This window comes from Medicago sativa, chromosome 6 (genome assembly GCF_051527215.1).
Source record: "Medicago sativa cultivar Bolivia chromosome 6, Bolivia_mono, whole genome shotgun sequence".
Classification (NCBI taxonomy): domain Eukaryota; kingdom Viridiplantae; phylum Streptophyta; class Magnoliopsida; order Fabales; family Fabaceae; genus Medicago; species Medicago sativa.
In genome coordinates this window covers 30,774,822-30,795,979 of record NC_140754.1, presented here as the reverse complement: position 1 = coordinate 30,795,979, position 21,158 = coordinate 30,774,822, and the positions used below count along the sequence as shown (strand labels likewise).

At 33.3% G+C, this 21,158-nt stretch overlaps 2 long non-coding RNA genes across 2 annotated transcripts; both read right to left on the bottom strand.

Moving 5' to 3' along the window:
* Positions 1 to 3,270: 3,270 nt before the first annotated feature.
* LOC146914480 (uncharacterized) lies at positions 3,271 to 5,180 on the bottom strand. The gene is made up of 3 exons (XR_015014224.1): positions 4,936 to 5,180; positions 4,710 to 4,817; positions 3,271 to 3,851 (listed from the first exon to the last, which is right to left on the bottom strand). It is a non-coding gene; the product is annotated as an uncharacterized LOC146914480 (long non-coding RNA).
* Positions 5,181 to 8,006: 2,826 nt separating this feature from the next.
* LOC146914479 (uncharacterized) lies at positions 8,007 to 10,791 on the bottom strand. The gene is made up of 3 exons (XR_015014223.1): positions 10,277 to 10,791; positions 8,958 to 9,618; positions 8,007 to 8,395 (listed from the first exon to the last, which is right to left on the bottom strand). It is a non-coding gene; the product is annotated as an uncharacterized LOC146914479 (long non-coding RNA).
* Between the last annotated feature and the right edge of the window lie 10,367 nt (positions 10,792 to 21,158).

Genomic DNA, 21,158 nt, shown 5'->3' with positions numbered 1-21,158 from the left:
ACCCTAATCCTAATGATTTTGGCTCCAAATTGTGCTGGTCGTCTGATTTCCATCAAAGGTCATACATACATACACGGTATACTTCCTACCCTAATCTACACCATTTGAAATTCAAATTTGATGTCTATTTCCTATGCACCAATTAGAGGTTTCTCTGTTAATTTCATTTCCTTTCTCTCTTTCAAATTCACCTCTCCCTTTTCTATCATCTTCTTCCTCCTCCTTCCTATCATTTACCCTAAAATGTCACCATTGTATTTCTCCTCTCATCACTCCCCTTCACTAGTGCTCTCCGTTACGACGACACCTTTGCCGTCTTCGACTCTACCAACACCTTCTGCGCCGGAAGCTTCATTGGTTCTCACCTCTGCAGAAAAACTCATGTCTGAAACCTCTTATCGCTTTCGATGTTTACAACGACATTATCAAACACCTTTTAGAACCTTAATCGCTTCCTTGGATGAAGATCTCACAAGATGGCAGATCTGGTAATTTTCAGTTTTACGATTTTTTTTTTCAATTTAGTGTTTATTTTTTGGCTTAATTAATGATTTGGTCCCTTAAGTTATTTGTTAGTTACATTTTGGTCCCATAAGTTATTAACGTTACAATTTGGTCCCTTAAGTTAGTATCTGGCAGCAAATAAATCCTCACCGTTAGTCTTTTGCCGAAATGTTGAATAGGCAAATGTGAACGGTGACGTGACAACTTGCAATGTGTATCCACCTTAGACATTGGCTTAAGGTTTTGACGGTGGGGATTTATTTGGTTGACGGAATATGGCTTAAAGGGACCAAATTGTAATGTTAATAACTTATGAGACTAAAATGTAACCAACAAATAACTTAATGGACCAAATCATTAATTAAGCATTATTTTTTTATTTGTTCTTGAGATTTTCAATTGATGCACTTCCCGTTGTAAATCATTTTGATTAAAGTTTGAATTTTTGTGTGTTTTGTTATGTAGGTACTAATTATTTTTGGTTTTGGAATTTGAAATCATGCCTCACAAAACTCCAATCTCATGTTGATTCTCTTTATTATATGTACATCTATATGATTTTATAACATCTTGTAATTCATTCACTTTATATGGAATTCAGTATGAATAGTTTACGCTATAAAGTAGTTACTTACTGTTGACTTTGTTTCATTATCAAATTCTCAATTGTTTTGTTATCATTGTTCATTGATTTGATTCCATTAGGTACCTAACTAATAGTGTTCTTATTCGAAATAGTTTAGCTGATTTGGAGCTATATGACTATTCTGATCTTATCAGAAAAATTATTAACGCATAAAAAGTGTGGGCTGATAGGATATAGGACACAATATCCTGTTGGGGATGTCTGAAATATTTAAAATTTCTTCCCTAACGGTATGTTCAATACTATTTTAAATTCTAAAATCTACTTTCTTACACTTTTCTCTATTCAAATCGGAATTATTTAGGATATCAATATGAAATTCTTAGCAAAAGTTCTATCAAGCACTGGAGATACTTTTGTTGATGGAGTGGTCATAGCCGCGACACGAACATTGCCAACATTGCCAACATTTTGGAGGTGATTTAGGTCCATAAATTTTTCTTAATAAAGATTCTTCAAAAAATCTTAATAAAGCACTTTGTTTTTTGCTTTATGTGCAGGTATATTGGTTCAATGATAACGCTGGAAGCTAATATGGAATACAGAGTATTATGAATTGATTATCATAGAGTTGGAGTCTAATGGGTAAAATTACTCATTATATGCTTATCTTTTCAGTAGTAACATGTTTGTTGAAGATGCCACAAATGAAATTAACCTAACCCAACCCACCAATTTTGAAGCAAAATGTGCCCCTTGGATACTACAAATGCCACTTTTAGATCCTACGTTAGACTTATCAAGCCACTTATAGAATCTAGCTGAAAGAATTCTTGCTAAATTAGTTATTTTCTATCTTTTGTTGGTTTTCATTTATTTTCGAGAGTCAAGGGCCATTAACAAAAGCCAAGGGCAATCATTAAAACAAGTTGGCATCTACCTACCACAATCTGTATTCTCTCACGGTCAATTATATGTCGCAGTTTCCAGGGTAACTTCAAGGAAAGGTTTGAAAATACTCATAACTGATGAAAATGGTGAATGCATTGATAACACAACCAATGTCGTCTACAAGGAAGTATTTCAGAATGTTTGAACTTCTACATGCAGTATATAAGAATCATTAAGCTCATTTTTGTAATTCACTCTTTATATAACATTTTCATTCATTGTATTTTCATATTATGCTTAATTTTATTTTGTTACTATATAAGACTGTCTTGCAACTATTTTACCAACATGTACATATATTATGTGTTATATTCTACTAAATTTTAATCCAAACTATAAATGCCCGTGCGTCAGCATGGGTAGGGGATCTAGTGTTCTGTTATATGGAAAGTCCTTATCGCTCCGGTAAGGGCAACCTGGTGAGAATTCTTTCAATTAAAGGAGAATACACACGCAACAGTTTTCATCCAATTTTATATTTCCATCTTCATCGTTTTTATTTTGTGTTATTGTCTTTAATTTTATGAGTATACGGCTTTGCCTTTGAAATCAGTAGTTAGCACCAATTATTGTGGAATCTCATCTCATACGTATCACGTTTTGATTTCCGTTGGCCATCAATTATGGTATCTAAATTCTTCATGAAGGAATTGCACCAATCTTCTTTTTTGATCCCAGGGGCCATGATTCTATGCCACTAGTACTTTGAATTTACAACTTTATTCTTCCTGAAGGAGTAATTTTATTTTTAGTATTTAACCTAATCTTGCTTGTTGTTTAACACTTTTAGAATAACCAAGGGAAAAAGGAAAAGAAGGCCATAAAAAAGACAATATCGGAATGATAAATTCAAAACAATTGAAGAGCTCAATCCTTCACTGCCATAACCGTCATTGTTGTTTACAAGTTTTAGAATAATTGTTGAATATAGAAAAATATTTTAATCAGTTAAGAAGGTTGGATAATCGATTAAGAAGTATAAATAGTGGAGAATAATGTTACTAGTATAAAATGAAGTTTTTTCTTCGATGAGCTACGAGAGAATGAAAGCATCAAGCGAAAACGTAGATATCCCAATCGACTCCAATCATATGCTGCTAACTCAGGGGGGTTATACAAGAGGAGGGCCAAATCAAAACCCTTAAAAGGCTAAAAATCAGAAATGAAAATGAAAGACAAGAAATATAAGGAAAACGAAAAAAACGTCAAACTGAAACTGTCTCTATGAGTTACCCAACAATGCGAGTGCAGACCTAAACTTAGTAATTTCAATATGAGATCATCGGATCCGCAATAAAATTAAATTGATGCTATTACAGAATTTTTTTAAAGCAACACTAGAGTAAAAAAAGGATAATCATTGAAGAATGGAGGAAGGTGCACCCCTGGAATGGGTTTACTGATACCTAGCTCTTTGTCAGGTAATTGGTGAAAGGAGTTTCAGTGTCAACATTTTCTTTATTCAATAGCTTCTGCGCTGATTCAAGCTCCTTTTGTAAAATAGGGCAGCGCGTGATTGGCATTATGTACAGTCTTAGTCTCCAATTTCTATCTTGGCACCTCTTTATAATTTTCAAAACCAGTCTCATAAGGTTGGCTGGTTGGTAACTGTTGCACAAGCTTAATAATCGAATGTCCTATTTAATTTGGATGACTAACTTATTCAACTGGCTTATCAACATTAATCAATGGTTCCTCCATGTTAGCAATATCTTCTCAGTACTGTTGTTCAACAAGCTCTAGAACGAGCGTTGTAAAGTGTGAGAGACTGTTTTGAAGCACTTCATATGAAACGTTCTGCAAAGAAAACCTGCAAGAGGTGCTGGCCAAGGGTTTATCAATAGTACTAGGCATTGTACCGCCTTTTGCTACCAAAGATATCTCTGTTCAACTCAAATTTGACTCAGTTGGTTCATGAACCAAGTTTAACTCAAATTTGACTCATTTGCTTCATGAACCAAGTTTAACGTATTAATTACAGAAGCCTTAATTGCAGTCGCAAAAACATTCAAAAAAAATATTTATGTATATTGCTTAAACTACAGTTGCAAAGCTTTTTTTGTGAAAGCAATACCTTATACCTTTTAGAGTTTACCTTATACCTTTTAGCGTTTCACATCTTTCTTGTTTAATCTGCTAGTGCATCCAACATCTCAGCTCTTATTCAAGAATTATATCCAATAATAATAATAATAGAAATGATAAATAAATGTGTTCTACCCTCATAGCCTTCACGGTACTCTCGTCAGCAACCTCTGTTGCTCCATCTCTTACTCCCTCTCTTGTGCGACCTCACGCACAAGAGAGGGAGTAAGAGAGGGTGCAAGAGAGGTAGCTAATGAAAACACCGAGAAAGCTATGAGGTAGAACACATGTATTTATTTTTTTCTAATATTATTATTATTGGATAGATGGTCATATTTCAGATGTTGGATGCGCTTGCAGAATAAAAAAATAAAATGTGAAACGCTGTAAAAAATAGTATTTCTCCATTCCTATCCTGTTTGTATACCCCTAGTTATAGGTACCTATGAGCCTTTTTTCATTCTAATATAATTTTCCTTTACCTTTCCAAAAAGAAAATTTGATTGCCTTCATTTATTTGTATATCATATTCGCAGGAAAAAGAAAATAGAATCATAGTTAGAGTAAGATGTATTAAACAGACCTAAGTAAATTCAGCTGTTGGATCAAAGATTCAACAATAACAACCATGGCTTGCATGAAATTATCCCCACGGGTTCCTTTAAGAGTTTGATATGTCGTCACCACTTTCCTAAATATGCAAACGATTACAAAACACAGCCAAATTTTATTGAGTCAAATTATCAACACATGCAACACAATAATAACACCTTGTAAGTGAAAAAGGAAAAAGAATAAGAGAGACTCACGAAATTAGGGTTATGAAGAGAGAGACAACGAGTGGAATCAACAAAGAGGAATCATATTCGGCCTTTGCAGATATTGGAATCAAAATCTGCAATTTGATTTCACTAAGATATTCATAATTTTTTATGGCTAAAGGGTGAAGATTTGGGTATTTAGGTAACTAATTTCATCTCAAAATGTTATACGGTTAACAAACATTCAGCTTTAAGAATTGTTGCAAGTAGTAGTGTTATTATATGTGAAGAATATATAGTAGGTGTTGCCATATGAAGCCCAGATACGAGATACGACACGGATACAATACTGCACCGATACGCCGATACGGAAAAATTTCAAAAATCAAGATACGATACGGCTGGGATACGTTAATAAAAAAAATTATATAGTTAAATGTATAATATAATTATAACCATTTTTTTAATATGCAAATATATTAACAAACACAAGAAACCAGGCTCGTAGCACATTAACATAAATATAAATAATATTGACGATTAAGAGAGTGGTCATTAGTCAATTACATACGCAATATATACAAAAAAGAGCACCATCAGTGCTATACATCAATGCTACACTATATCCAAAAGGAACATTGTTAGTGCTATACTATATCGATCCAAAAAAGAAGCACTATATCCAAAAAAGAACACATCAGTGCTAAGAGTTAACACTAACATGTAACTAACTTTTACATCTCTCCTCCATTCCCATCATCAAGATACAAATCAGCTTCCAAATCCGGTTCATCCAAAGACAACTCTGCTAACTTAATTCCAACATCATCAAGCGGTTCATGCGCATCTCTACTAATGTCCCACATTCTTGATTGTCCTTTCTTATATCCATCTTCTTTCCTTGACAAGAAAATGGCCGAGCTGTTCCACGGTGGCCAAAGTGGACGACGACCACTTTGGAAGAAAAAGTTGAAACCCTAATTTTTTTAGAAAGGGGAAGATGCAAATGTTTGTGTGGTGTGGTGTGGTGTGGGTCGTACTGGCACCAAAGAAAGATAAATGAAATGTGTATATATTATAGTAATATAATGTTTTTATTCTTATTTTAAAAAAAAAAAACAGAAATCAAAATAATATAAAAAACACAAGTATCTGTGCGTATCGGGATGTATCGGGAAGTATCGGATAATTATTTTTTAAAAAAATAAAATTTAATATTTGGATACTCTCCGGATACGTATCGGGAAGTATCGGGCAGGTATCGGTGCAGGATACGCAGGGGATACAGTACGTCATCCATTTTGAAGTATCGGGGCTTCACAGGTGTTGCCTCTTATGTGGAAGGGTATATATGTGTGAGAGAGAGTGACCGAGTAAAAATCTGTTTGAGAAAGAGGCTTATATGGCGGAAAAAATCAAGGAAGAATTAGTAATAAGAGTGTTCTCAGCTAAAAAAATGGATCAGTTGGGGGAAAGGAAAAATTCGTTGAAGCAAGCCACTCAAATGGGAGCAAAAAACGCAGAAGAGAAAATGAAATGGTCAAAGCAAAAACCTAGTTCACAAAATCTGTTTATATTTGCATTTTAATGATAATTATAACTAGATTGTTGACCCGTGCGTCGCACGGGTTTATTGTTAAGGATTGACATACGAATAATAAAATGCAATATATAATTAGTAACGGTGAAAAAAAGAACATGTGATAATTCATAGTAGACAAAATAAAACACTTCATAAAATGTATAAAATCTAAAAATATTATAAAAGAAAATTCGGTTATCCTATCAATAATTCGGTAAAAGAAATATGAAAATTTTAGTACATGGGCACGTAGTTTCATCACACAATGCGAAATACTTCCTCATATACGACGTTAGACGCCACATTGGTATCTTCACCATCTTCATCAGTGATCAATATCTTTAGTCCTTCTCTGGATGTAACTCTTTAAACAACAACATACAACTGTCCATGAGAAAATACAGGTGTTGGTAGATATACACCAACATGTTTAAGCGACTGGCCTTGACTTTTGTTAATTGTCATTGCAAATAGAGATAGCCTGAAGGCGATAGAGATAGCCTGGATACAAAAACCTGATCACCAACATTACTTCCGGAAATGACCCTCCCCTCAATGACGTATCTTCCCATCCTAGTGATAACTAATCTGGTTCCATTGCATAATCCATATCGTGTATCTATATTTCTCAACAACATAACTGGCACACCAACCTTTAACCTTAATTTGTGATTAGGCAGTCCAGAAGCAGTGATGGTCAAAGCAAAAACCTAGTTCACAAAATCTACTTATATTTGCATTTTAATGATAACTAGACTTTTCACCCGTGCTATAGATGAAGATTATTTTTGAACAAATGATTTTTAAATTGCTAGTTGCGACTAACATGTATGACATTTATATTATATTCGCAATAAGACAATCGAATATAATGACATGAAACAAAATAAATTTATCACAACTTTACACTAATATAAGATTTTATCTTACAAAAGTAGTCTAAGTTATAAGTTTTTGCTGGATGGGGTAATAGGAACGTGATCACTACTTGATATTTTTTAGACAACTTGATCACAACTTAATCATATTAATGTCCTCCACATGTTTGATTGTTTCCTCTGTGATCCAATTCAGTTCACTCTCTATACATCCAATAGCTTATTTTGTTGTTTCAAAAAAAAAAACCAATAGCTTGTCGCAAAAGTGTGTCTAGGAAGCTTATTAATGCATTGTTCAATATCAGTGATTTATGATTTTTAAGATTGAATTAGTAATGTGACATAAACACACTTCAGTGGAATACAATTGTATTTTACTCTTTATTCTCTTTCAATTTTACTAAAAGTGTGCCAATTGATTAGGAACATACCTAATATGCAAAACCTGTAGTTTTTGAAAACTTGGAAATAAATTGATACTTCACTTGCTGTTAAAAAATAAATAATTTGATACATCAGACAACAATAGAACCCTTATAACAGTGTGAAAGCCACTGATCCAAGATGACATCACTTCACTATAAAAAATCACGTGGGAGTGCTCTTAGCTTAAAACAATATGACTTTTTTAGGAGAATTGATGGTTGTTCTTTATATAGTTAGTAAAATTAATGTATTAGAATATTTCAGCATAACTATAACTATAGTTTACATAAGTATTCAACACCAATAAGTTGGTCACGGACTTACACCATTACAATGTGGGAAAAAGAGTGTTATAACACCAAAGCCACTAAAAAATTCATCAAGACACATTATTTGCCTCAATTGAAAGAAACTTGATCACTTATACTCAGCAAACTATACAGAGGCAACTTCTGCCACAGAGAAGCATGAGTTGCACAGTTATAAGGCACCTCTCACAAAATACAACAGTCTAAATGAATTCGGCAAGCTGAAAAACAGTGATATGGATAGTCTGCTAGCTACGTCTCTCTTGATTGATACATCAACTCCCCACTGAAGATACAATACAGCAACCAAAATCCTGAAACAGTATGCATATATCAACGCTGCAAAAACTACAACACACTACTCAGACAGAGCAACTCCAACTCGAAGACAGGCTAAATCAAAGGCAAAATGACCAAACTATCATGACTTGACTTCCCCTTTTTTGTATAAGAAAACATGTCAAAAACAATAAGATTAAAGAAAACATGTAGAGCATCTCATCAAATATAGCTTTAGTTGACCACATTATGCCAGGTTTTGGTTGTGATATGTCAGGGTAAAAACAACATACTCTATTATCATATATTTTTTCTCTATCGAGACATGAAAAACTCAGGGCTTATGAAAAAGTAAAATACATCAAAACAACTTCCAAAATTCCTACAGGAACCAAAAAACATGATAAGTAATAAGCCTCCAAATTATTCATCAATGTATATCTAAAGACTAAAGAAAGCAAAATATAATCAAGCATCATTCTCATATTACGACAATGACTTCAACATAAAGAGATGCAAAACTGGAGTAGCAAAGCTAAAAAAAATACATAATTGTGCCATAACATCTGAAACCAAATTGAAGAAAACAAAACCGACCTTAACAATTCTGCGAACCTGCTAATGGGCAACCACAAAACTCCAAGCAGAAAAATCACTAAGGCCACAAAACCAGTTGCTTGTCCCACTTAATATCAAGAGTAGAGTTTTATATTCTTAGGTTACCTCTAGAAGACAGTAGTGAAGTTTACAATCTTTCATGTCACAATGAAGCCTGCTTAATCAAAGGTTTATCCCAACAAACCGGGTGAAATGGAAATTGTGTAGGAGTTTATTCAATGGATAGAAACATAACAACATAAGACCAACTAAAGCTTCATTCCAATGAGATAGAAAAAATAAATAAAAAATTAACATAATTACATAAACAATAAAACTTATATACAACTGCATTATGTAGAATAACTTCCTTTTTTATAACTATGCACGAAATCTTATGATAAGATCCACCGCAGGTATTAACACAAAAACTAATCCAATTGAATTTAGTAATAGTTGATAGCAATCATACCAAATATCAAATCTGTTGAATCATCATAGTGTTTTAGGAGCTTGGAGCACTAAACATATGTACAATTAAATAAGAGTAATTTCAATGGAAAGAACTTCAGTACCTGGTTCCCTACAGTACTCACCTACCGGTTGTTGTAGCACTGCCACAATGTTCCCATCTCCCAAATACATATCCGTTGCCAAGAATCTAATAAAATCACTACATAATTAGTGTCCAATTCTTTACAACTAATTCAATAACTAAGAAGCATCTTAAAAAAAAAATCAAGAAATAAGAAGAAAATTAATGAAACTAAATATGACTTAGTCATGGACATAGCAAATTAACATCAAATTAATGTCATATCATAGTAAATTCACATTAGATTTTTTATCAGTACAAAATCTGTGAAGGAAGAGACTTCTAGTCTAAGTGGTGTAGTCGCATAAACAGAGAACAAAAGAGAGATAATTTAGAACAAAAGAAAAAATGAAAACAGCCAAACTTGTTGTGGGATAAAGAAAATCAAAGGATCCCCAATTTAAAGAGTTGGAATTAAAAAATTGAAGAAACATTATGCTAAAAGAAATCCATGTAAAATCAATAGCAGTGGCCAAACCTACCTTTTCTACTGAGACAGAAAGGAATTTCAGTTCCACCATTAATCTCAACAAAAACAACCAGCTTCGATACAATGAAAAATAACGTCAACCAAAAATTAAAAAAGATGTGATTTCAGATCTACCAAAAAAACATATACACCGCATTTCATTAAAGGGAAAAAAGAGGGAAATCATAAGCCAATTGGGTTGGCTATGGTGAGGGCAACATATCGTGTAGAGAGAGAGATAGAGAAAGAACTGACCGTGGCGGTAGCAACTGATGTTATGAGTTTGCTGTGATGATCTGAAGCCATAGACGGTGGTGATGGAGTTGACGGCAAGGGTGGTGCCGGAACCAAGAGCATTGGCGAAGGGAAGTGATGAGAGGAGAAAGACAACAATGAAAGTGGAAAAGACACAGATGTGGCAAAGGAGCGATTTAGCTTTGCATGAGAATAGGTAGGAAACGATTTTGATATCTGTTTATCTGTTTAGGAAAATCAAGAGCGATTGGTATGAGAGAAGGTAGGAAAATAGGAGATTTTGTTAAGCAAAGGAGCGATTTTGCTATGCATAAGAATAGGTAGGAAACAATTTTTATATCTGTTTATCTGTTTACGAAAATTAGGAGCGATTTGTTATTTCTTTATTTTATTTTATTTTATGTTTATCTGTTTAGTAGAAGATTAGGTGTGATCTGGCCGATTTGTTTCAACAAAAAAATAGGGTTAATAGGGTTAAACAAATTGGAATTAAGCATTAGGGTTAAAACAGTAAATTTAAGCATTAGAGTTTAGGTTAAAATTAGGGCTAAAATAAGCTTTCGGGTTAACTTTTATACTCCCTCCGGTCCTATTTATAAGAGAAAGTTGGGTCAACAAAAGTTAATGTATCTAGTTAAAAATTCAGTCCAGATACATCAACTTTTGTTGACCCAATTTTCTCTTATAAATAGGACCGGATGGAGTAGATAAATAGATTAACGATTTAGTTAGGGTAAAACAGTAATTGTAGCCATTAGGGTTTTGGAAAAATTAGGGCTTCAAAATTGGCTTGGGACAACTTTTATATATAGATAGATTATAACTAGATTGTTGACCCGTGCGTCGCACGGGTTTATTGTTAAGGATTGACATACGAATAATAAAATGCAATATATAATTAGTAACGGTGAAAAAAAGAACATGTGATAATTCATAGTAGACAAAATAAAACACTTCATAAAATGTATAAAATCTAAAAATATTATAAAAGAAAATTCGGTTATCCTATCAATAATTCGGTAAAAGGAATATGAAAATTTTAGTACATGGGCACGTAGTTTCATCACATAATGCGAAATACTTCCTCATATACGATGTTAGACGCCACATTGGTATCTTCACCATCTTCATCAGTGATCAATATCTTTAGTCCTTCTCTGGATGTAACTCTTTAAACAACAACATACAACTGTCCATGAGAAAATACAGGTGTTGGTAGATATACACCAACATGTTTAAGCGACTGGCCTTGACTTTTGTTAATTGTCATTGCAAATAGAGATAGCCTGAAGGCGATAGAGATAGCCTGGATACAAAAACCTGATCACCAACATTACTTCCGGAAATGACCCTCCCCTCAATGACGTATCTTCCCATCCTAGTGATAACTAATCTGCTTCCATTGCATAATCCATATCGTGTATCTATATTTCTCAACAACATAACTGGCACACCAACCTTTAACCTTAATTTGTGATTAGGCAGTCCAGAAGCAGTGATGGTGTTGAGGAATTCGGGTGTATGAACATCGTCAATATGATCACCGTTTAAGTTACGCTGAAGCAACAAACACCAAAGTCACCCATTCACCTAATCCTAGCCCATAAAAATCACTGATTGCCTTCCATCCTTTGGTGAGAAAAAAAGAACCAGCAATCCTATCAACCAAAACTTCAAACTGATTTTTCTTTTGGTCGACCAAGTTGACCAAGCGATTAATTTTGTCTCCGAAATCAGCTGCAAACAAGTTTGGAAACTTGACAGCACCCTAAAATAAAACAGAAACGACAACTTAGGAAGGAAAATGAAAACTTAACTTGTTCTGTGTCCTAAAAAAATAACATGTTAGCAAGAAGTTAGGAAGACAACACCCTAAAATGACATGTTCCGACAACACCTTAAAATGATAGTTTTCCTAAAAAATAAAAAAAAGAGCAAGAAGTTAGGAAGGAAAACGACAAATTACATCTTCTATGTCGTACTAAACTATGTATATTCTGTACTTCAATTGAAGCTTGGTGACAATCTTGTCCATCTCCGTAACATGATGAGTCATCAAAGGACCTACCAAATCAATGAAAAACAACATGTTACAAAAAAGTATGACAAAAAAGTTGTAGGGTGACAACATGTTATGCAAGCACTTGAGCAATAGGGTGTTCATAAGTTGCAAATCGAAAGAGTGGCGCCAAAGGATAATTAGCAAAATATAGTGGGATTTAAATTGTACAATTCAAAAACACTACTGATATATGCTTCAGTATGTTATATGCTTCAAAAAACACTACTAATAACAATCCAAAACCATTACTTAAGTTATATGCTTCGAAAAACATGCTTTTTTAGGTGTCTATCTAATAAAACAACACTTGCGTACACATTATGTTCCATAATTAGTTCTTTTTGAGCAGTTGTTCCATAATTATTAATACAGTTAAATTGATGATGATATTATTAGTTAAAAATTCTTCATCATCTTTCTGTAGTTGGGCATATTCAAAGTTGGTTCATCATCTTTCTCTTTATCAAAATTCATTTTTCCTTCTTTGTCAAGCAAGCTTCTTTGTTGTTCATCGATTGAAAGAGTAGTGACATCATTATATACGTCTATTTAGCACAGAAGGAATATATGGTTTTATTCTGCCTTTTTTATTTCCAAATATACCATTAAACGAATTTCCCATAAGAATGTCATATTGTTGATGTCTTCCAAAAAAGAGAAGAGTTTATATTATAATTTTTTTTATAGTATTCATCTCATTTAAGAAGATAAGTACAGTTTTTTATAATATGAAAGTACAAAATATCTATACCTATAATTTTAATCAAAATTGCCTTCAAAGAAGAAAAGTATTATATATAGGGGGCTGCTAATTTACACCCACCTAAAAACACTATGGAGTAAATTAGCAAGCTACACCCACCTAAAAACACTAAGGTGTAAGTTAACAACCAACACCCACTTGATTATATACACTCATTTTTATAAATTTTATCAAATTGTTTACACTCACCTCACCAATTTACACCCTCTTTCATCATTCTAAACATTGTTTCCTTTAAAGTTTGTCTCTATTACATGTTTTGTACCTTAAGCATGTTATTGTCTTTTTTGTTTCTTTTTTTAAGGATCTTCCTGAAGATAGTTACAAAACTGCCATTCTATTTAAATTTAATTATAATAGAAACAAAAGGGTGTTTTAGTAAAATATAAGTGGATGTAGCTTTCTAATTTACACCTTAGTGTTTTTATATGGGGTCAAATTAGCAGCCCCCATATGTTGGTTCACCGTCAACCTGATTGACTAGTCCAGTCAACCCTTTCTAGAGTGTTTTAGATTTCTAACCTTAGAAGGACTTCATCCACAATAAAATAATTTTTTAATATTAAATTTATTTTATTTTCTCTTTTTTTTTTATCAATTAATAACATCTTTTGACTTATAATAAAGTCAACATCTATATCTATTTATTTATTAATAATATATCTTTAGTTTAATATGATGGTCAACATTGTCCACGTATGCTTATTTTTAGGATAAGGATCAACATTTATGTATAAATAATATCTTGTGTTTAAACACATTACATGAAGAGTTTGTTCTTAATTTGAAAAATAAATTGTTTAGCTGAAATGGAAGGTTCTTTGAAAATGGCAATGAAGTTTGTTGTCTTTTTGCTTGCTATTGTGATGAGTCTAATGGGAAGTGCATATGCCACAAGACCTGGAGTTAGTGTTGATGATTACGCACCTGTGCCTTCTTGCTACATACTATGCGCTTTTAACAAGCAATGTTGCCCCCCTTCTTTAGTACCCTAAATTTATTTCATCTTTATTTAGGTTACAATAAGACTATAAAGCAGGAGAATAACCTGTCTCACATGTAATAATTGAATTATATGAATAAATAAAAGATTATTATTCTTGTTATCTACTGTTATTTGAATTTTTATACAACTTGTATACTTATTACTACGTATGACCAAAGATCTAACAATCTAAGTTTCTCTACCTTGAACAATGGAAAACATTGTGATCAAGTTTAAATATCCTAAGTTGATTGATTAGATACGTTTAAAAAAATTGTCTTTTTACCAAGGGAGTGCCATGAAGAAGCGACGAATGATGCTAGTGATGAAGTGAGTGGAATAGATATTAGGGTTTGGAGACCTTATTGTGTCTCTGTAGTAACAGTTGTGGTGGTATTTAATGGTTGATTGCTATCAACATTCACAGCATAGAGATTTTATTTATTTTGATTGTGATTTGTGTTATGGTTTTTGAGATTAGGGTTTTAGAGCTTTTATATTTTTTTATAGGTGTCTTACTTTGTGGTTTATTTATTTAATTAAACATTAGGAAAATAAGCGAGTTGGAGATATACCGATTTTTTAAGTATCAACTGACTATATAGTTTAATTTTGTGTTATTATTCATTAAAATTATGTTGGATTATATATACGTTTATGTAATTTTTTCAATGTGAAACCTATATCGTCCGTGCAACTATGTATATTAATTCATTGAATAATATGTGAATTAAATGAACAAAAAATATTGATGTTCGATCTATCAAATTTTGAACCATGAGTAGTGTCTTAGTACAAGACCCAAAAAAAAAAAAAAAAAAAAACTCAGAGAAAATGCAAAAGAAATTTACATATATCTTCCTTCTAGGACACAGACGAAACTCGAACCCAGGAACTCTTTTAAGAGTTATAGCATTGGTACGTAGGCCTTCTTGAGAAAAAAAATGTTGTTGCACACCCAAGCTCATACTCGAATTCACAACCTTGGGTTTTAGCTCTAAAAGATTTGTATCATCTCATTTAGATAATGTACATGAATGAAATTACATATTACACTAAAGCGTCTCTTGCAATAAGAAATAAAATATCGTTATCATATTTCTCTTTGCTAGATTGAAACTGAGCATTCTTATATGTTTCCTCACTGTTTTAATCATGGATTAATGTTAGTGTGAATCTCACAATCTTCTGTTTCATCACTATTGTTCTTCACTTCACTTATGTAAATTTGCACCAATAGTTCCTTTTTATTTTCATTTTAAATCCATCCTTTTGATTTTTTAAATACGACATCAATGTTGATTATTACTTTATTTTGTGAAGGATCATGAAGGTTTTAACCTTTATACTAATTTATAATCCCAAAATGAACACATTTGACACCTTTTGCATCAAGCTTCTTTCTCTTAGCATTAGGTACATGTGTATATGCTATGCAACCAACGATTCTAAACTAATGGAGAACATGCTTCAAATCACTCCAAGCATCCTCTGGTATCATATCTCTTTGGTACATCTCTACCAGATAACATGTTCCTCACCATGTTCATCAATTTTTTCTTTCTTTCTTTGTTTTTTTTTTTTTTTTGAAATTCCATTACGCAGAGAGTGTAAGTTGTCTTTTTATACCATGCAAGCTGCAAATATCATTGAACACAATATAAGTGAATTCACCACAACTATCAGTTCCAAGACAATGAATTTGACAACTTGATTCTTCTTCAACAAGAACTTTGAACCTGTTGACTACATAAATTGCTTTTAACTCGTCTTGCAAGAGATATATCCATGTTTTCCTACTAAAATCATCTATAAAATTGACAAAGTGCTTGCTTCTTGCATTTGATCTTGGATTGATAGCTCCACAAATATTTGAATGAAAGAAATCTTTTTCTTTGTGGCCTTTCAAGATGTCATATTTAGAATAATCTCTATGTTATTTTCCAACTACAAAATTTAAGAACTTTTCTTGAAAAAAAAAAGGGTTAATTATGTTTTTGGTCCCTACAAAACTGCGATCTTGTAAGTTTAGTCCTTACTTAATTTTAATAGCATTTTTAATCCCTACAAAAAAAAATTTACTTATAAATTTAGTCCCTACTAAAATAAATTTTGTTTAATTATCCTTAAACTCTTAAATTTTTTAACGATTCTTTTTATACAAGTTTAGAACACTATGAAAGGTTCATTTACTAAAATCTATAATTTTTTAACATGAAATAAATTAAATATGAATTTTTTAAAACGACAAAAGTTTAAGATATAAGTAACAAAAATATGAACGTAGAAATCAAATTTTTACGAAATTTTTTTCGGATGACCTTTTAATAACGTTCTTAACACACCTGTAAAAAATTGTTGAAAAACTTAAGAGTTTAAGCATAAATTAAACAAATTTGGATTGAGTAAGGATTAATATTGAGTGCAGAAATTTTTTGTAGAGATTAAAAATGCTATTAAAATTAAGTAAGGACTAAACTTACAATGTCGCAATTTTGTAGGGACCAAAAACATAATTAACCCAAAAAAAAATTATGTATACTGGTAACCTCTTCACCATAACTTTCTTCACAAGAGTGTTTAACCTTTTGACACCGAGATTTGCATATCTACAATGTTGTAGATTGTTATTGTCTTCTTTACTAACTTACAAACACATGTATAATCACAAATGCAAAAATCACAAACATTCTATTATAGGATATTTGTGTGCTCATTACTAATCCTTTTTCAGGATAAAAAACTTTGCAAATATATTTGTGTAACACAAAATAAAAATTTTCTGCTGAAGCTGGCCAATTCTCAGTAGATTGTTTCTTAGTTAAGGCTAATAATACACAACCATGATGATTGATATCTTTCATCATAATCAGAGTTTTATGTTTCTCTTGCCCAACTCATGCATCTTGGAATCATCTCCAACCTTAGTTGCTTCTCTACTGCATTATCATAACCAAACACCAAATCTTTAGTTCTTGTCATGTGATTGCTACATCTTGAATCGAGGAACCATACTTCTCATTTTGTTGTCATACTCACTTTTCATGCACCATAAGAAACATTTCTTCATTGTCATCATACTTAACCAAAACTGCATTTTCATTTTCCCAGTTTGGGAATTCATTCTCATAATCATTGTTATCAAAAACGCGACTTAAGTCCCAAAATCCTGGTTTTTGCGACTTTGCGTAGCTTTAACGACTCAAATACATAGCAAAGTCCCAAAAACAGACAAATTAAAATCCTATCAAAATCGCACTAAATCGTGAAATCCGTTCAAAATCCCAGGATTTTGATGGATTTTGAAGGATTTTGTTCATTTTTTGATAAGGGTGAATTTTTAACCCGGTTCGTAAATTGACTCAATTTGAATCCATGACCGGTTCTATAAATACCCTAAAGGCCAAACATTTTCATTCTTTCACTTCCCCCACACTTCCTCAATAGTTGCACGGGATTGTTCACTTTTCATCTAGTTCAGAATGAACTAAATCTAACTAGATTGCCTCCTTCCTTCAATCCATCATTCTTTCCTTCAATCAACATATATTTAGCATTATTTTTGTTTGGTAGAATCCTCGATTTTGATTGCGATTTTACGAGTCCCGACTTTACTATCCTATATCGATTCTAGAAAAGTCCTTGAGCAAAATCCTTCGATTTTGATTGCGATTTTACGAGTACTGATTTTGCTACTTCCCTTCGACTTGAAGTAAAGTCCCGATTTTGATAACCTTGCTCATAATGCCCCTAATTAGTAATGCTTATAGCATTCAACAAGTTCACACTTTACTTAACTTTCTTCACAAGAATGTTTAACCTTTTGATGCTAAGATGTGCATATCTACAATGTCATAGATTGTTATTATCTTCTTTACTAACTTATAGACACATTTGCACAATCACAGATCCAAAAATCACAAACATTCTATTAGAGGACACTTGTGTGTTTTTCAGTAAATCTCTTTCAGGATAAAAAAAAAAAAAAAAAAAACTTTGCAAGTATCTTTGTATAACACAAGATGTATCTTTTTCTACTGAAGATGGCTAATTCTAAATAGATTGGTTTTTTAAACCAGACAGATATTAGACATTCATAATAATGTGTATCTTATCTTCTATGCATAGTTTCACATTTCCCTTTCCCGTCACAGGAATCTCTAAATCATCTCCACCTTCGACATATTCTATAAATGCATCATGATAATTAAATATCCAACCTTTAGTTCCTACAATGTGATAGCTATATCTTAAATTAAAGAACTATACTTTTTTTTTTATTGTTGTATACACATTTTCTTGACCTAGAAGAACATTTCATCAAAGTCGTCAAACTCACTAATATTTGCATTTGACATTCCCAATTGGGACATTAATTCTAATAATACCCTTGTTTGTCACATTTGTAACATTCAACTAGTTCACTTGCTTGTTTATAAATTTATTGTTGTATACACATTTTCTTAACCTAGAAGAACATTTCATCAGAGTCATCAAACTCACTAATATTTGCATTTCACTTTCTCAATTGGGACATTAATTCTAATAATACCCCTGTTTGTCACATTTATAACATTCAACCAGTTCACTTGCTTGTTTATAAAAGCATCATGATAATTAAATATCCAACATTTAGTTTCTATAATGTGATAACTACATATTGAATTAAGGAACTATACTTATTTTTAAATTGTTGCATTCACCTTTTCATAAGCGAGAACAAACATTTCTTTAGTCATCAAACTCGGTTTTATTTGCATTTTCACTTTTCCAATTGGGACATCCTTTGTAATAATACCCCTGTTGGAACACTAGTTAAAGTCTAGTGAGAAAATTGGAAAGAAAGAAAAACACTATGAGAAACTAGTGTGTGGGTATGTGACTTAAAAATGTCCCACATTGGAGAGTCACCCCAACTAGTAAGTGTTTATATAAGGGTGGGGTGACCTCCAAGGGTGTGCCCTTGGGGTACCCATTTTTGTGAACGGGTGAACGCTTACAAAATATATATATCACGCGCGACGACGACGCCCGGCCGGGCTTGGGTCAGAAAATTGATATATTTTTTTGTCATTTGAAAATGTTAAATTAATTAATTAATTTTTCATTATACGAAAGCGTTACACGTAACAAATTGATGTGTTACATTCCGACCCGATCCAAGAAACTTCCGGATATTTCCAATTAAGAAAACGCGTTTGCTTTGCTTAAGGATTAAGCAAACTTAATCCCCAAGTCACGCGTAAAACGCGTTTGCTTAAGGATTAAGCAAACTTAATCCCCAAGTAATTCTCACGAACTCTGCCTATAAAAGGAGAGCTCGCCCCACTCATTCTTCACACCAAAATCTCACAGTTGATGCTTCCTGTGCGATTTTCTCTCTTCTCCCTTCGATTTTAAATCGTTCTTCTTCTTCTACTCCTTTCTGTCCCATCGGTTTCGAATAGAGCGGTTACGTACCGTATCGAGTGGCTTCGATCAAACGATTGAACCATACTTTGAGGTGTAATTCTCGAGCGACTATATACTGTGCAGTATATACTCGTAACAGTGACCTGGGCTGTTTTATCCTGGAGACGGCGTGGTTGTTAGTCTACCTTGCACAAACTAGGGTAGTGCCGCGAAACGTCTTAAGGAAAGCGACCTGGTCGTGACTCACCCAGTAATTTCGTTCGGTATAATTTTTTAAAACTAAAAACAACAATTTTAAGACGTTTCGGAAACCATGAATACCAACAACGAAATTACTGTATCTGGAACAGCTGTCGATTTCAACAAACCGTTTAAGTTTCACGGTAGTAACTTCAAGCGTTGGCAAACAAAGATGATGTTTTTTCTAACTATGAAAAAGGTTGCCCACGTCTTGAAGGATAACATACCTGTGATACCATCGATGTCGGTTCCTATGGAAACGACTAGTAACGGTAAGACAGCAGTGGCAACAGATGCTTCTATATCTGCAGCAAATGCTGAGTTGGAAAGGCTTACTGCCGAACATGCTGAAAAGGTGAAACAGGCTGAAAAGGATAGACTCCTCTGGCAGGAAGAGGATTACCTGTGCAAGAATTACATATTGAACTGTCTTGCGGATCATCTATATGATCTGCATCTGATTCATAAGACAGCTAAGGATGTTTGGGATGCTCTTCAGAATAAATATAACACTGAAGAGGCTGGCTCAAAGAAATTTGCTGTGAGCCGGTACCTAAACTATAAGATGAACGACGAGAAATCTGTCGAAGAACAATCTCAGAAGCTTCAGAATATAGCTCATGAGATTTTTGTTGAACGAATTCAATTACCTGAGCAGTTTCAGATTGCTGTGATAATTGATAAACTGCCCCCTGCTTGGAAGGACTTCAAGAATGCCCTTAGGCATAAGACTAAGGAGTTTTCTCTTGAAAGTCTGATTACTCGACTTCGTATTGAAGAAGAGGCAAGAAAACAAGAACTGAATGAAGAGGTGTTTGCTGTCTCGAACAGCAACGCTAAAAAGAAATCTGTGGGTGCTGTTCTGAAGCCTGCTGGCAAACAATTTAAGAATCAGAACCGTCCTGCAAATAAGAATTCCAATCGGAATAAGAATGGGAACCCACAAAAGGTCCCAAGAGCTCAACCATCAAAGAATGACCCTGCTCAACCGTTTAATTGCTACAATTGCGGACAACCAGGTCATATGGCACGAAAGTGTAGAAACCCATCCACTCGACCGGCTCAAGCTCAGGCTCACTTGACAACAAATGAGGAGCAGCCGTATACTGCAATGATAACTGAAATCAACATGGTGGGTGGATCTGATGGTTGGTGGATAGACACTGGTGCATCTCGCCATGTCTGTTATGAACGTGCTATGTTTAAGACATACACTGCTGCTGAAGATCAGAAGGTGCTGTTGGGAGATTCTCACACCACTGAAGTTGCTGGAACCGGAGATGTGGAGCTGAAATTCACCTCCGGGAAGACTCTCATATTGAAGGATGTGCTGCACACTCCTAGAATAAGGCTTTTTACTGAATAAGGCTGGTTTTGAACAAATCATAGCATGTGATATGTACTCTATTACTAAGGATAT